The following is a 17,937-nucleotide window of genomic DNA, read 5'->3' on the forward strand; positions in this document are numbered from 1 at the left end:
ACACACACACACACACACACACACACACACACACACACAAACACACAAACCCTGGTTCCTGACATCTAATATACCCGAAACACATAATTACTGTGTAGGAAGGAAAGTGCAGACCTTTCTGTCCTGGGCCTCCTCCATTGTCAGAGTGAGGCCCAGCACAAATTGGAGGAACAGCACCTCATATTTTGCTTGGGCAGCTTACACCCCAGCGGTATGAACCTCTAACCAAGTAACCCTTGCTTCCCCTCTCTCTCCATCCCTCTCCCTTCCCAGTTCCCTGGCCAGTCTTACGATCTCCGACTACATTTTGTCTCAGTTTGCTTTGTTGTTACCTTCTCCCAGCTAACAATGATCTATTCTCCATTTTCCTTGATCTCCATTCCCTTTGTCCTTTACTTACACCTTACACTTCCTTATCTCCCTCTCCCCTGACATCAGTCTGAAGAAGGGTCTTGACCCAAAACATCACCCATTCCTTCTCCCCAGAGATGCTGCCTGCACAGCATTACTGATATCCAATACATATGAAATGTCCTGTCACGGATATCTAACATACTCCCAGCTCCCTGTTAATGTTATCTAACATTGCCAGCTCCCTGACAATTTTATCTAACAGATTCAAATCTCGCTGTTCCTATCTAACGTGATCATGGCTCTGATTGTGATTGTTAACACATACCCTGCTCTCAGTTACTGAGCTCTTACAGTAGCTACTTTTTTATATGTTCACCTCAGTTCTCTGTTCCTGATGTTTAACAAATGCACAGCTTCCCCTTGCTCATATCTAACGTGCCCCCAGCTCCATATTTTCTGATATTCAGCAGGATAAAGCGCTCTGACATTTATCACTAACATGCACGCAGCTCTCCGATTTAAACAAAAATCCGAGCTCCTCTTTTTGATATCCAACCCATTCTCCATTCTGAATGAATGAATAAGTTTATTGGCCAAGTATTCACAGACAAGGAATTTGCCTTGGCGAGATTCTGTTACTTAAATCTAATATACTGACATCTTCGTATTATTCATAGCCATGCCACTTGCAGCTTATTCCAGCTGATATCCAATATGCCCCAAGCTCCCTATTGCTGATATCTCATCCACCCAGGACTCTCTGTTACTAACATGGAATACACTCACAGCTCGGCATTACGGATATCTATTGCAATCATTGCCTCATCTTTCTCATTTTTAACACACTTATACCTACTGCAGTTGTACAGGGCCCTGGTGAGACCACACCTGGAGTATTGTGTGCAATTTTGTTCTCTTAATTCGAAGGAAGGATATTCTTGCTATTGCGGGAGTGCAGCGTAGGTTCACCAGGTTAATTCCCGGGTAGGCGGGACTGACATATGATGAAAGAATAGGTCGACTGGGCTTGCATTCACTGGAATTTAAAAGGATGAGAGGCAATCTTATAGAAACATATGAGGTTATTAAGGGATTGGACAGGCAAGATGCAGGAAAAGAAATCCCGATGTTGGGGGAGTCACAGTTTAAGAATAAGGGGTAGGCCATTTAGGACTGAGATAAAGGAAAATGTTATCACCTGGAGAGTTGTGTATCTGTGGAATTCTCTGCCACAGAGGCAGTGGAGGGCAATTCACTGGATGTTTTCAAGATAAAGTTAGGTTTAGCTCTTAGGGCTAACGGAATCAAGGGATATAGGGAAAAAGCAGGAACGGTCACTTCATACTTATAACAGCCAACTGTGTCAGGCTGATAAGGTACACATGCCCAGCTATTCCCGATTCATCCTAAACGCTTGTCAACTATCACTCTCCAGATATTTATAGCTTCACACTCATAGTTACGTCTCACACTCACAACTATCTTTTACTTAGCGAGATGTTTGCCCAACTATTTCACAGTAATAGGGAATATACACCCAGCTATCTAGTACCGTTAAGCAGCATACTCACGGCCATCCAGGGAACAAATGCCTGTGTCTAACCCAAGAAACGGACTCCCAACACTAAAAGACTCCCAAGTTCACAAAATGCTGGAGTAACTCAGCGGGACAGGCAACATCTCTGGACAGAAGGAATGGGTGACGTTTTGTGTCGAGGCCCTTGTTGAGACTGAAGAATCTTTTTTAAGTCTGAGTCTGAAGAAGGGTCTCGACCCAAAATGTCACTCCTTCTCTCCAGAGATTCTGCCTGTCCCGTTGAGTTACTCCAGCATTTTGTGTCTATCTTCGGTGTAAACCAGCATCTGCAGTTCCTTCCTACAGATAAAAAACACAATTCTTTCTATCTCTTGCTGATGAGGTACATACGCCCAGTTTTTATTAATTGATTAAAGATTAATTATAATCAACACATAATTGATTAGAACACACTTCTGCCTTTATCTTCCTGATAAAGAGAGCACACCCAACTTTCTTTTATTGATGGAGCACAAGATTCCATCTATTTTCCGCTGATATGGATACACTCCCAGCTATCTCCGACTGATGTCTCTCTGTTGCTGACAAGACTTGTATACCCCGCTGTCTTTTTCTGATAGGGATCACATTCCCAGCCACCGCAAACTGATAAGAAGCTTGCAGTGATAAGCTACATTCGCTTAACAATCTGTTACTGATAATGTTCAAATAGCCAGATATCTTTCACTGATCTTTCTATCTCCCAGCTATCTCGTACCGATAGGTTGCACGCAGCCAACTATCTTTTCTAGCTCACAGCTATCTGTCGTCGATAACATACCCATGCCATGCTTTCTCTTACGGGGGACAAAGTACCTTTGTATTGAGGAAAAAAAAATGTTTCTTTGCTCCAGATTCCAGTATCTGCAGTGTCCTGTGTTTGCACAATACCATTTTTACTTATTGATAAAGAGTGAAAATTCGGCTCTCCCTATGGATAGGAACACAGTCCACATTGCAAACCACTTTTTCTTGACTGCATTCATGAGCTCAGCTATCTGCCGGCAAAACAACACACAACAAATTGTTCTGTCCGATCTGGTACACAGAGTTATCTTTCAGGTCTAAAGTTTATAATTCTCTTGATAGGATCCGCTCTCTCTTATTAAGGATCACCTACCTTGCTCTATTATATGAAACACACTCACAGGAATCTCTTACTGGTAAGGCTCACATTCCCAACTATCGCACACTATTAAGTCTTACATTGCCAGCAAATTCTTACCAGAAAGAAACACGCTCCCTGGTATGTAAATACAAGGGACTACAGATTCTGGAATCTTAAGCAATGAACAAAGTGCTGGATGAATTCAGTGGGTCAGGCAGCATCTGCGGTGGGAATTGCACAGACAATGTTCCTGGTCAAGATCGTACTTAAGACTGCAAGATATCCCCTACTGATATTGTTAAAAAGATTCAAACTGCATCTATTCATCACTCGTAGGTACTTCTCACTCATCAGGAATACTTCCTGTTATCTCACTTCCTGTACTTCTCATTCACAAGGAGCACACTTCCTGTTACCTCTCATTCATCAACAACACACTTCCTGTTACCTCTCATTCATCTACAACACACTTTCTGTTACCTCTCATTCATCACCAACACACTTCCTGTTACCTCTCATTCATAAAGAGCACACTTCCTGTTACCTTTCACTAAGGAAGAGAACACAGCTCCAGCTTTAAAAAAAAAATGCTTCAAATATTCAGTAGTTCAGACAGATATGTGGAAAGACAAACAGAGTTAAAGTATCAAGATGAAGGATTTTCAACCTGAAATGTTAATTCCATTTCCCTCCATATATGCTGAGTATTTTCTGTTTTCATATCAGGTTTCCAGCATTTGCAATTTTTGGATTTTCAACACATCTATCTGTATTTTACTGATAAAGCATCTCCTCCTGCTGATCATAGATCATAGGGCATGGAATTAGGGTGAAAGGGGAAAAAAATTACCGGAGACCTGTTTTTCACACAGAAGGTGAAGGGTGGTTGGAATGAGCTGCCAGAGGAAGTGGGGGGGGGGTGGACACTCCAAAGACCTACAGGTTTGTGGGTTAATTGGCTTTGGTAAAATTGTAAAAATTGTCACGACTGTGTGGGACAGTGTTAATGTATGGGGTGATCACTGGCTGGCACAGAGTCAGTGGGCTGAAAGGCCTGTTTCCGGGCAGTATGTCTAAAGTCTGAAAGGTTATCTAAGATTTCAGCAGGATCGAGATCACTTGGAAAAGTGGGCTAAAGATTGGCAGATGGGACTTTACTCAGACAAGTGCAAGATGTGGCATTTTGTACGTTAAAAAAACACGGCCAGAACTTACACAGTAAATATAACCATATAACATATAACAATTACAGCACGGAAACAGGCCATCTCTGCCCTACAAGTCCGTGCCGAACACTTATTTTCTCCTAGTCCCATCTCCCTGCACTCAGACCATAACCCTCCATTCCTTTCCCATCCATATACCTATCCAATTTATTTTTAAATGATAAAATTGAACCTGCCTCCACCACTTCCACTGGAAGCTCATTCCACACAGCTACCACTCTCTGAGTAAAGAAGTTCCCCCTCATGTTACCCCTAAACTTCTGTCCCTTAATTCTCAAGTCATGTCCTCTTGTTTGAATCTTCCCTACTCTCAATGGGAAAAGCTAATCCACGTCAACTCTGTCTATCCCTCTCATCATTTTAAAGACCTCTATCAAGTCCTCCCTTAACCTTCTGCTCTTAAATGGCAGGACTCTGGCGAGAGCAGATGTTCTCAGACATCCTGCACCATCCACTATAGCACGTTGACTGCTTGGCCAGGAGCGTTGAAGCGTTGTGGCAAGGACTATCCCTTGGTCTCTTCTACTGTTCCTACTAAGGTGAGTGCAGTGAGCCAACAGGACCGCTGGGGGAGATTTGTGAGAATGTTTCCCCCTCCCAAATGCCCCAGAACCTCATCACCACCTGCTCTTTGTACCATGACCTGCTCTATGGAAAGAGTGAGCCACTGTGCAGCAGGAGATGGAGTAGGTGAGAGTAAGAATTGATAATGAAAGCTTCTTTGGTGGAGGAGGTGGGATAAGAGAATGTCAGCAATCAGCGGGTGGTTCAGTGTGGAGTTGGTGAATTTTATTTCCACAGGGATACTCACGAGGTACCAGTTTGCTAGGTTCTACATCCTTATCAGGAGAGAATGATTAAGGGGGTGAGGGGACAGCTTCATACCACCTCACCTATATACAACGGCCAAGGTCCTATGGGGCAAGGTACAGTGCAATCTCAGCTGTAACACACCCCACCTACTGCAGATGCTGCTTTACACCGAAGATAGAAACCAAATGCTGGAGTAACTCAGTGGGTCAGGCAGCATCTCTGGAGAAAGGGGATAGGTAATGTTTTGGGTCGAGAACTTTCTAAGTCATGACCCATGTCTACAGTCAACCAACTTCCAATAGTTGGCATTGACAGCAGAATGGCAGCCTCTAACATAGCCAGACCTCTATGTTACTTTTATGTATGAGTGAAAACAATAGAGGAGGCAACACTCCCTCCCTCACCTTGGAGAGAATTGCTGTTTTCAGCAGCCTAACAGTCCTATTGGTCTGGACACAGCATAGAAACAGGCCCTTCAGCCCATTGAGTCTATGCTTGCATCCTGGTGCCCAATTACACTGATCCCATTCTATTCTCACCCCATTCCCATCAACTCCTCCCTGGTTCTACTGCTCACCTACATACTGGGTTAAATTTACAGCATCTAATTGTGACCAACTCGCATGTCTTTGGGGTGTGGGAAGAAACCAGAGCACCCAATCTCACAGTCACATGGAAAATGTGCAGAGTCTAAACTGAGAGCTCCCGAGCTCAGAATTGAACCCGAGTTGCTGGAGCTATGAGGCCGCAGCTCTACAAGTAGTGCCACTATGCCTTTATGAAAGGGAACATGGAGATAGCCTAATCAGCAGCAATTGTACACCTGAGGATCTCTCAAAATCAGCAGGGAAATCTTTCTTCAGTGAGTTGGATGCAATAAGATCCATAGGGAGAAATACCATGATTAAATGTCTGGCGATGAGCTAGCACCTATACTCTCTGCTTTCCCACAGATAGTTCTGTTATAACACATGTTTCCAGAACGCTAATTGGATATACCATGAGTGATAAATTTGAGAACACTATTTATACGACACAGGCTGAATTGGTTACAACATGGAGACATAAGGAACTGCAGATGCAGGTTTATTTAAAAAAAAGACACAAAGTGCTGGAGTAACTCAGTGGGCCAGGCGGAATAGAGATGAAACTTTCCTTCAACAAGTCCATGCTGTTCCTGATTAAATTGTGCATCTTTCAGTATTTCCTCAGGCCAAGTGAATTGATTTTCCTCAATAATCTCAGCATCAACGTCAACAGTTACTATATCCCTTCCCCCCCCCCCACCTTTTTAAACACCAGGATCTATTTTGTCATCTTCCATCTCCATCAACATGTTGCTCTTCCAGTGCACTAAGATGTCCGTAGTGAATGCTGCCAAGGGACACACTGAAGCTTGGTGGAGGGTGTGCAATCTAAGGTCCAGCCTCCACTGGATATTGTGGAGTTGGGTCCCGTGAAACAGCTTGGCAAACACTTAAATTCCAACGGTATGATCCAGCGAGGCCACATGAGCAGCACTGGTGCTTCATACATAGAACGTGCAGACCCTACAAATGTATAAACTTGAATGTACAGACAGGAACTAGGAATGATAAATATCCATATACCGTTTTGTATTTTTGTATATATTTTTATGAATAACTTTTATTTTTGTTAATTAAATGTCTAATTTAATTAGACATGGTGTTAAAAAACCCCACCATGTCTGCCATGACAGTAGTCATTTAGTTTATTGTCACGTGTACCGAGGTTCAGTGTAAAGATGTTTTGCTGCGTGATGTTACAGAGGATACGAATGTTGAGTTCCCTTGCTAATAGTGTACCTGCCTTGAAAACTGTACAGCATGGAGTCATCAGACCTGACTCCAGAGAAAAGGGGTTATCTACCGAGAAAACAGTATGAACATTGGCCCAGCAGTTTGAAAGAATGAGGATCATTGCTTGGCCTAGGACAGATGATCAGTGGTTGTTAGAGCAGTGAAGATGCATAACGTTGATCCCTGGCTTTTTCCTAGAAGAGAAAGTGATCAGGCTGGGTCTATAACTATCTGTTTAAATAACACTTATTTTCATTGAGACAGAAGGTGAATGTCAAGGCACTCTTTCCTCAGGTTGGAATCCAGGGGCTAGTATATCCAGGTAACTGGTCAGCCTTTAGGGACTGAGATGAGAAGAAATTTGATAACCCCTGTGTTGTGAACAATCGCGATTCTCTGACCCAGAGAATGAACACGCTGCATTTTTATGACTGAGAGTAATTTTTTGGCTATGGGTAAGGATTGTTAGGAGCACTTAAGATCATAACTCATGGTTTTGTGAATTATAGAACATTTGATGACAGAATGGCCTACTTCTACTATTTTTATTTATCTTCTCCTCGGAGGGGGCAATACATATTTCCAAGGAGGTTTTGAGCACCTTTGTCCCACTCTGGTCGTCTCCTCTTGTGACAAAGCTTGCAAAAGAGTTTGTGTTTGAGAGCTTGTGAATGGCATGGCCTCCTCAACAGAGGGTAATTTGGGCCTCAGTACTCATGGATGTTGGCTTGGGAGACCCTGACCTTGGTTCACTTTTGTGGAATTGTGTGTAGTTTCGAAAGCATATAGGGAGGCAAAGATCACCGTGTGTTTTGTGCCAAGTTTGACATCTTGGTCTTCAACATCTTTATCTCAACTGACGAAAGGGTGCACTGGGCATTGGTAAATTCCATCTCTGATGCCTGCCTGCCCTTGCTGAGAGGTGGCAGCTGAGATATGGGAAGTGGTCCATCTTGTCCAGGACCTCATCATAGACCTTGCAAAATGTCGCAGGACAGTGTTGAAGGGATAGTTTGTTGGGAGACCTTTGCTGTAGATTAGGCCCATCCTCTCATGCTCTTCAGTGAACGAGTCAACGATGAGTTGGCCTCCAAAGGCATGCAAGTGCCAACTGTGCATTGCAGCTGAACCATGGTGGTTGGGGTGGCATTGGTTCTGGACTGGTACCAGAGAATCATTGAGACATAGAGCACAGCTCCAGCCCACCATTCTCATGCCAAATATTAGGCACTCAATTATACTAATCCCATTTACCAGAACTTGGTCAATAGCCTTCTAATGCCTTGGCAATTCAAGGGCTCATCTAGATACTTCTCCAATGTTGTGAGAGTACCTGCTTTTAACATCCTCTCAGGCAATGCAGTTTTGGTCCCCTAATTTGAGGAAGGACATTCTTGCTATTGAGGGAGTGCAGCGTAGGTTTACAAGGTTAATTCCCGGGATGGCGGGACTGTCATATGCTGAGAGAATGGAGTGCTGGGCTTGTATACTCTGGAGTTTAGAAGGATGAGAGGGGATCTTGTTGAAACATATAATATTATTAAGGATTTGGACACGCTAGAGGCAGGAAACATGTTACTGATGTTGGGGGAGTCCAGAACCAAGGGCCACCTTTTAAGAATAAGGAGTAAGCCATTTAGAACGGAGTAAAGGAAACACTTTTTCTAACAGAAAGCTGTGAGTCTGTGGAATTCTCTGCCTCAGAGGGCGGTTCTCTGGATACTTTCAAGAGAGAGCTAGATAGGGCTCTTAAAGATAGCGGAGTCAGGGGATATGGGGAGAAGGCAACTACGGGGTACTGATTGGGGATGATCAGCCATGATCACATTAAATGGCGGTGCTGGCTCCACGGGCCAAATGGCCTATAATGTGTTCCAGACTCCAACCACCCAATATTCTTCCTTAGTTCTTCTCTCGATCTCTTTCCCTTTAGCCTAAAGCTATGTCCTCCAGTTTTTCACACTATTGGTGAAGAATTACCCATTGATGCTGTGATAACCATCAGCACAGGGGTACCTCAAGGCTATGTGCTCAGCTCCCTGCTCTACTGACTCTCTATTCATGACTGTGTAGCCGGACACAGTCCATCATCAATATCACCGATGACACTATTGTTGTTGGACGAATTACAGATGATGATGAGTCAAAGTATAGGAGAGAGATTGATCGATTGACCTAATGGTACCAGAACAACCTCCTTGCTCTCAACGTTAGTAAGGCTAAGGAACTAATTTGGACTTTGGAAGAGAAATGACAAGGATCCACAAACCTGTCTTCATCGATGAGACGGTGGTGGAGAGAGCCAAAGACTTTAAATTCCTGGGTGTGCATATCTCTTAAGATTTGGCCTGGACCCAGCACATTGATGCAACTATAAAGAAAGCCCATCAACACCTCTACATCCTGGGAAGATTGAGGAGATTCGGTATGTCAACGAATACTCTCTCGAACATCGACAAGTGTACAGTGGTGAGCATATTGACAGGTTGCATCATGGCCTGCTTCGGCAACTTGAACGCCCAAGAATGAAGAAGATTGCAAAAAGTGTTAAACCCTGCCCAGTCCATCATGGGTACTGACCTCCCTACCTTCGAGGGGATCTATAGGAGTCGCTGCCTCAAAAAGGCTGCCCGCATCTTCAACATCCCACACTACCCTGGCCACACCCTCCTTTTACTCCTGCCATCGGGAAGGTACAGGAGCCTAAAAACTGTAATGTCCAGGTTCAGGAGCAGCTTCTTTCCTGCACCCATGAGGCTATTATCCAGTCTGAAGAAGGGTCTCGACTCAAAACGTCACCCATTCCTTATCTCCAGTGATGATGCCTGTCCCGCTGAGCTACTCCAGCTTTTTGAGTTTATCTTAGCCTATTAAACACTACAGCCTCCAAAAAGGCTCCAAACTCCATAAACTTCGGTGTTGAACTCTTGTTGTTCATTATGGTGTTTACAGAATACAGTGTATACAAATCTGTTATGCTGCTGCAAGTAAGAATTTTATCCTTTTTTTTTTTAACATATGACGATAAAACACTCTTGATGCTTGATCTGCTCCACCTCAGTAAGAAGCTCGTTGGAAGTGATGCGCAGGGCTATTGAAAGATTACAAGAAGTGTTGGGGTGATGACGCAACCTTGTTTAGCATCAGTCTGGATTAGAATTGGATCTGTTGCAAACCCACTGATCAGAATCACAACTTACCACCATCTTGTATCAAACGTTAAATGGAGATGGATTTCTACAGACTGCCAAATTTTATGTGCCTCTCGTTTGAGGGATTCATAAATGTAGGTGATGTTAAAAAAGACAATGCAGATTGGCTGCTGCTGCCCCTTTTATAAGAGGAAAGGCGGGGAGCAGCACCAACCATAATACTGACATGAACTCACAGATACCTGTTACCAAGAGTAATAGACTCCCTCACATCTGTCAAGCAAAGTCGAGTTTGTTGGTATATGCTCTAGCATGGTGAGGTACAGCTACAATGAAAATCTTATTTACAAGAACATAGACTCTGATGACAATTGTAAATTGTCCCTAGTGTGTGTCGGATGGTGTTAAGTGTGTGGGGATCACTGGTTGGCGCAGACTCGGTAGGCCAGTTTCCGCGCTGTATCTCTAAACTAAACTACACTAAGACCCCCAATAACCTATGTTAGGCATAAGTTATACAAATAGTGATAAAAGACAGCAAAACAAATGAGGAGTGCTAACATATGGAGGAAGGAACTGCAGATGCCGGTTTATACCGAAGATAGACACAAACTGCTGGAGTAACTCAACGGGTCAGGCAGCGTCTCTGGAGAAAAAGGATGGGTGATGTTTCGGGTCGTCACCCCTTTTAAGACCCCAACATGATCACATGATCCTAGCTAAATTTTATCTCACACAGTCTCCAGTATTGTATTCAGTTTTGGTCACCCTTTTATATAAAAGATGCTACTGAGCTGGAAAAGAGTTTAGGAAAGCTAAGACATTATTCCTTGTGGCGCAGGAGGCTGAGGGATGATCTTATAGAGGGGTATAAAATCATGAGGGGAATAGATAAAATGAATGCAATCTTCTTCCCAGGGTAGTGGAATCAATAATGGATGGGTATCGGTTTAAGATGGGGGGGAGGAGAGATTTAATAGGAACCTTGGGGGAAACTTTTTCACTAGGAAGGTGGTGGGTATACGGAACAAGCTAATGTGAAGAAGGGTTTCGACCCGAAACATCAGCCATTCCTTCTATCCAGAGATGCTGCCTGTCCCGCTGAGTTACTCCAGCATTTTGTGTTTAAGAAGGAACTGCAGATGCTGGAAAATCGAAGGTAGACAAAAGTGCTGGAGAGACTCAGCGGGTGCAGCAGCATCTATGGAGCACCAGTCTGAAGAAGCGTTTCGGCCCGAAACGTTGCATATTTCCTTCGCTCCATAGATGCTGCTGCACCCGCTGAGTTTCTCCAGCACTTTTGTCTACCTTCGAGTTTCTCCAGCACTTTTGTCTGCCCAGCATTTTGTGTCTCAGCCAGAAAGTAATTGAGGCAAGTGCAATGATGATATTTAAAAGACATTTGGACAGGTGCAAGGAAAGGTTTAAGGGATATTAGCCAGGCGCGAGCCAATGGGACAAACTTAGATTGGGCATCTTGGTCCTTGGAAGGAGAAAAGTGGGGACTCGGTTGAAGGCAACATGTAACAGCTATGGCAACAAAAAAAAAAAAGCGCTTGGAGGGGAGACTTGAGCCGGGAGACACAGCAGCCGAGGCTGGGGATGTGGGGACAAAGAAACTTGAAGTGTGGTCTCATGGTGCCGCTGTGCCTCTGGGCTTGCTACCGATGGAGGCTGATTGTTTCGGAGCGAGTTGGTCCTGGGTGCGTGTGGACCGCGCACCATCTGCCGCTACTGGCTGGGACACAAAGAGCCAGCCACACCTGGCGCTGCCTGCCCAACGCTGGGGTCCCACAGCCTGCCCAAGCCCAGAGCCGCCGCCCACACACTCTCCCTCTCTCTCTGTCTGCAAAGTAAAAACTTTCCTTACAGTGAGTGGTGCAGGCGGAGAAGGCTGCACACAGACACACTGTCTCGAAACACACCCCCACCCCCAAAGTTGCAATTAATCTTCTCCTACGGAGGTTGCATTCAAGTTTCGTCCGCGAGAAAATTAAGGACAATTTCCGAAAAAAAAAAAAAAAAGCGTGAATTTCACAACCCGACAGCAGTTGTATTAACCAACGGAGATTGCCGGCCACTTCCCGAAACTCGGCGCTGCTGGACGCCGACGGCAGGGGACGCTCCTCGCCCTCCCTCCCTTTCCCCACCCTTCTCCCTTTCTCCACATACCTCTCGCTCTTTCCGTCTTTCTCTCTCTCCCCTACCCCTGTCCACACCCCCCCTGTCCCTCCCCATCTCTCCCTCCCGCATCCCTTCCTCTTCATCTCTACCCCCCCCCTCTCCTCTTCCCACTCCCTCTCCTCTCCCCACTCCTCCCTCTCTTTTCCCTTAGCCTAACCCTCCTTCTCCCCATCCCTCTTCTCCTCCTCTTCCTCTCCTCTCTTCTTCTTTCCCTCCCATTTTCTCCACCTTCACCATCCCTCCGTCTAACTCCCCCAACCTCCCCACTCCCAGTCTCCCCACCCCCCTTTCACCCCACCCCTCCCTCTCACTCCCCCACCCACCTCCCATTCTTCCCACCCCTTCCTGTAACTTACGCTTTCCACCCCCCCCCTTGCTCTCCCCACCCCTCCCTCACTTTCATCTACCCCCCCCTCTCCCCACCCCTTCTTATTCCAACCCCTCCTCCTCACCACCTTCCCTCTCCCCACCCCTCCCTCAGTCATCTCCACACTCCCCCATCTCCCCAACCTCACACCCACTCACTCTTGCTTCCCACTCCACACCCACTCCCTCACTCTGCTCTCATTCCATCTCATTCTGCTCACTCACCCACCCCTCTCTCCAACCACTCCCTCCCATTCTAACCCCTATCACCCTCCCCTCTCCCCACTGCACCCTTTCACACCTGCCCCCCCCCCCCCTCTCTCTCATTCTGCCCCTCACTCACCCACCCCTCCCTCCCCAGCCCCTCCTCCAACCTCTCCCCCACGGTGAGCGTGCGTGTTGGTGTTGGTGTCTGGGCAGAGTTTGTGTCTCCTGTCATCGCTCTCGGACGTCCAGCTGCTGCTGTCAACACCTTTCCTCCTGCGCTTGATTCATCCCCACACTGACAGCTGAGTCTCAGAGAGCCGGCGGTCAGAGCTGTCCCACTCCCAGTGTGAGAGTCCCAGGGGGGCATGAAGGCAGGGGAGGAGGAAGGGGGAACAAGGATTGGGGTGGGGGAGGAAGGAGCAGGGTGGGGAAAGGAGTAGGAAAGAAAGAAAGAAGAGGAGTAGGGAAGGGATAAAGGACAGGAAGGGGAGAGGCGGAAGGGATGAGAGGAGGTGAAGGGATTGTGAGAGGAGGGAGGAGCGGGGAGAGGGGGGGCGGGGGGTGAGGAGAGTACAAGTGCAGGGTACAGCAACAAGGAAGAGCAAAGGGAGTGGGAGTGAGATAAAGAAAGGGAGGGGGAGAAGAGTGAGGGAGGTGATGGGAAAGAGAATGGGAGAGGAAACAAGATGGTAGGAAGGAGGACAAAGTGGGCGAAAGCAAAGATGAGAGAAGGAAGAGAGGAGGTGAGAGAAAGATAGGTGGAGCGGGTTTGGAAGAGAGAGGAAGTGGGAAGAGATAGGAAAAGCAAGGGAGGAAACTTTGAATGGAGAAGGCGGTGAGTGGGGAGGGAGCTGACGGAGTAAGGAGGAAAGGGGGAGTGGTGGGAAGGGTGAAAGGGAGAGAGGTGTGAGAGGGGAAGGAAGATAGGTAGGATGTAAGTGGGGAGGCGTGGCAGTAAAAGGAGGAGGAAGGTGGGAGTGGGTTCAATAGTTCTGGGGGGAATTTGTTAGGGAGAGAGGGAGGGAGAGAGTGGTGGAGAGGTGAAGGAGGAGATGGATAGAGGAGAGGTGAATCTATGGAAGAAGGAGAGGGTGAAGAGAGAGGAGGCACCGACGGAGGAAAAGCCAAGGGAGAGGAGAAAACCAAGAGTGTGGAGGGAGATGGTAGAGGAAAGGAAATTGGAGAAGAGAGGAGTGTGAGAGGAGGAGTGGGAGAGGATATAAAGAAGGGAGGCATTGCAATGAGTAGTACAAGAGAGGGGGTAAATGGAAAGGAAGGAATTGAAATACAAGGTGAATGGGAGAGAGGGCAGGTCGGAGAGAGGAGGGAGGAGTAGGGAGAGAGGGAAGAAGGGATGGAGGGGGAAATGGGAGAGAGATAGGAGGGGGCAGAAGGATGAACAGAGGGTGGGAATGGAGGAATATGGAGAGGAGGAATGGAATGGTGGAGTGGAGGGGAGAGGATAGTGCCAAGGTGAGGATGTAGGGAGAGGTGTGGGGTAGACGTCATAGGAGGAAGATGAAAGGGGAAACCCCCTCAATATCCTCTTCACACCCCTTACTCTTCGTACACTTTCCACCCTCCCATAGTCTTCATTCCCTCTGCTGACTCCACTTCATCTCCACACGTACACACCCCTCCCCTCAACTAATGGCTAATTCTCTCTCACCCACTCAACGCCTTATTCCCCCCCTCCATCCCCAAATCCCCCGCACATACCCACTCCTCCCCTACATCCCAATTTCCCCTCCGTCCAGTTCCCTAGCTATAAGGAAAGGTTGGACAAGCTTTTCTCTGGAGTGCCAGAGGTTGAGGAGAGACCTGATAAAAGAGAATATAATTGTGAGATGCATAGATAGGACACAGAGTTAGAAGCTTTTCCCTAGGATGGATTAAAGGGAATAGTTTTAAGGTGAGAGGGGGAAAAATGTAAAGTAGATGTGGGAGGGGCATTTTTTTTTTACACAGATGGTGTTGGGTATCTGGAATACGCTTCCAGGGTTGGTGGTGGAGCAGATGCAATAAGCATTTAACAAGCTTTCAGATAAGTACATGGATATGCTGGGAAAGGAGGAAGATGGATTAAATCGAGGCAGAGGAGATTAGTTTAATTTTAGCATCATGTTCAACACAGGCATGATGGACCGAAGGGCCTCTTGTATTGTTCTATATTCCCCTCTCCCTCACCTCCACCCTACACCCCCACCCCCTTGCTCTGTGGCTCCCAGGTACTCTGACTATTTTCTGGGAGGGGGAAGGGAAGGAGGGGTGGGTGGTGGGGGGGAGGTGTTGGTGGGGGACCCTCACCCCATCAACACTAATTAGCGACGCGGAGCCTGGCGAGCGGCGCGATGTTTGGTAATTAAAGCCGCAGCCAGTGCATTTTCATCAGGGGCTGCTGCTGCTTCAGCAGAGAACCCATTGCAGCACTCCGATAATAAAGAGTGATAATGAAAGGTGTGCAGCCTCTGGGGAGATCCCAGGCTGTAGTTCCAGAGACAGGGAGTGAGTGAGAGAGAGAGAGAGAAATGGGCCGGGCAATTAGAAATAGTCAGCATGCTGCTTGGGTGATGACGACTAGTTTACATTTCAGGGAATGAAGCAGACCTGGCGTTAATAATGGTGGTGAAGCTGTGATTGTATCTTGGAGAGGAACAGCACCCGATCTGTTGTAATTACCTCTGATTTTCATATTCCTGGTCCCGTCTTATCTGCTCCTGCCCAACACGCTGTCCCTCTCTGGGCTCGTGGTTCAGTCAGTCCCAGCTGTAGCTCAGTGTTTTCCATAGATTCTGTTAAACTAATTAGCTTTTGTTTTCCTTCACCCTCTTTCTTCCTCCACTGTGCTTTCATTTTAACCAAGTGCTTTGTGTACAGCTGGGTGTGATAAAAATTGGGCGGTTTGCATCCAACAGCATTGATACCAATACTGTTACAGTCACTGAGAGAGTTGGAGAGGAATTTGATTGTAATTATATTATAATATGATATAATAGGACTGTTAGCAGCAGCGCTGAATGGATGGTGCGCTAGTCTCTCATATTTTATTGAGTCATAGAGTCTTACAGCGTGAAACAGGCACTTCGGTCCAACTTGCCCACACCGACCAATATGTCCCATCTACACTAGTCCCAGCTGCCTGTGGCTTTGGCCCATATCCCTCGAAACCTGTCATATCCATGTACCTGTCTAAATATTTCTTAAACATTGCGATATTACCTGCCTTAACTACCTCCTCTGGCAGCTCGTTCCATACATCCACCATACACTGTGTGAAAAAGTTACCCCTCAGATTTCTATTAAATCTCCCCCACCTTAAGCCTATGTCCTCTGGTTCTTGATTCCCCTACACTGGGCAAGAGACTCTGTGCGTCTACCCGATCTATTCCTCTTATGATTTTGTACACATCACATTTTTATGTGACATCAAAGCCGCTAAGAAAGGAACTGCATGGTGACGCCAGGCTATGTGTGCTTTTCTGTATGGAGTTTCACGTTCTCCTCAAGACCTGCGTGGGGTTTCTCCGAGAACTCTCCGAGATTCCACCCACACTCCATGATGTACAGGTTTGTAGATTAATTGGCTTGGTATAAATGTAAAACATGTCCCTAGTATGTGTAGGATAGTGTTAATGTGTGAGGATTGCTGCTCGGTGGGCCAAAGGGCCTGTTTCCGTGCTGTGTCTCTGAGCCTTTATCACACCCTAATCAATGATGCATTGTGTTGATGAGAGGGACACACAGCAACTCTGTGCAGAGCAAGCTACAAAATCAGGGATGCGATAATGACCATTTGATGTGTTCTGGAGTTGTTTGAGTGATAAATACTGGACAGATGGGCAGAACTGCCAGCGGTTGCCCCCTACTCTCCGTCAAAGAGGTGACGTGGGATCTTTAACGTCCTGGGATGTGGCGTCTTGATGAAAGTTAAACTTGGATGAAAACAAAAAGTGAAGGGGGTTGCAGTTTAGACTGGGTCAGGAGGCTGTGGATCAAAATCCACAGAGGCCTGCATGCAGTCTAATGGACTCAATGCAGTACTGGGGTCAAGGAAAGAGCATTCACGTCGCGGCCCTGTTTCCACCAATCTTTCCACCACCACACACAAGAAGCGACAAGACAGACACCGTTGTACGCAGATGCCGAGAAGTGTGTTCAGCTCTGGTTGAACGACTTCTAATCTTATGTGTGGACTCGATAAGAAGAACTGCAGTTCTGATGGTGCATTTCACTGTTGGAGACCCTGTAATACCTTCAGAAGGGATCTTTCAAAGAAACTGGGATTGTGTTTGGAAGATCAGAAAAACCTGCTCTCCATGTCCCAACCAATATATAACCCCCATACTAAAACAAATGACCCACACGTTTGTTTGGTGGGAACTTGCTGAGTACAATCGTGTACTTGTGTGTGTGAGGCTAAGACATTGGCCACATGCTAAACAGCTGGTGGTGTAGTTGCTCAGTAGGTAGTGCAACTGCCTCACCCACCGCTCCTTGACCTCCAGTGCTCCTTTTGTGAGGTTTACATGTTCTCCCTGAGACCGTGTGGAATTCCACCGGGTGCTCTGGTTTCATCGGTTGGTTGGGTGGCACAGGGGTAGAGTTGCTGCCTTACAGCCCTTGCAGCGCCGGAGACCCGAGTTCGATCCCGACTACGGGTGCTGTCTTTAGGGAGTTTGTATGCTCTCCCCGTGACTTGCGTGGGTTTTCTCCAAGATCTTCAGTTTCCCACACTCTAAAGACGTACATGTATGTAGGTTAATTGGCTTGGTGTATGTGTTAAAATTGTCCCAAGTGTGTAGGATAGAGTTAATGTGCGGGGATCGCTGGTCGGCGTGGACCCAGTGGGCCGAAGGGCCTGTTTCCACTCTGTATTTCTAAACTAAACATCTCACATCCTAGTGGGTTGGCAGTTTAATCGGGTAATATTAGGCACGTACGAAGGAATAGATTACATGGAAATATTTTGGAGGGGTGAGATGGACAGGATTGCATTGAGTGTCAGCATAGACTTGATGGGCCGAATGGTGCTCTTTGGCGAATGTGAGTTTGTAGAGGGCAAGATTGCTCCAACAACAGAATGGGAGTAACTGAATGAAGATAGGACTGGATGCTGCTGCAACAAAGTACA

Source organism: Amblyraja radiata, chromosome 22 (genome assembly GCF_010909765.2).
Source record: "Amblyraja radiata isolate CabotCenter1 chromosome 22, sAmbRad1.1.pri, whole genome shotgun sequence".
Classification (NCBI taxonomy): Eukaryota; Metazoa; Chordata; class Chondrichthyes; order Rajiformes; family Rajidae; genus Amblyraja; species Amblyraja radiata.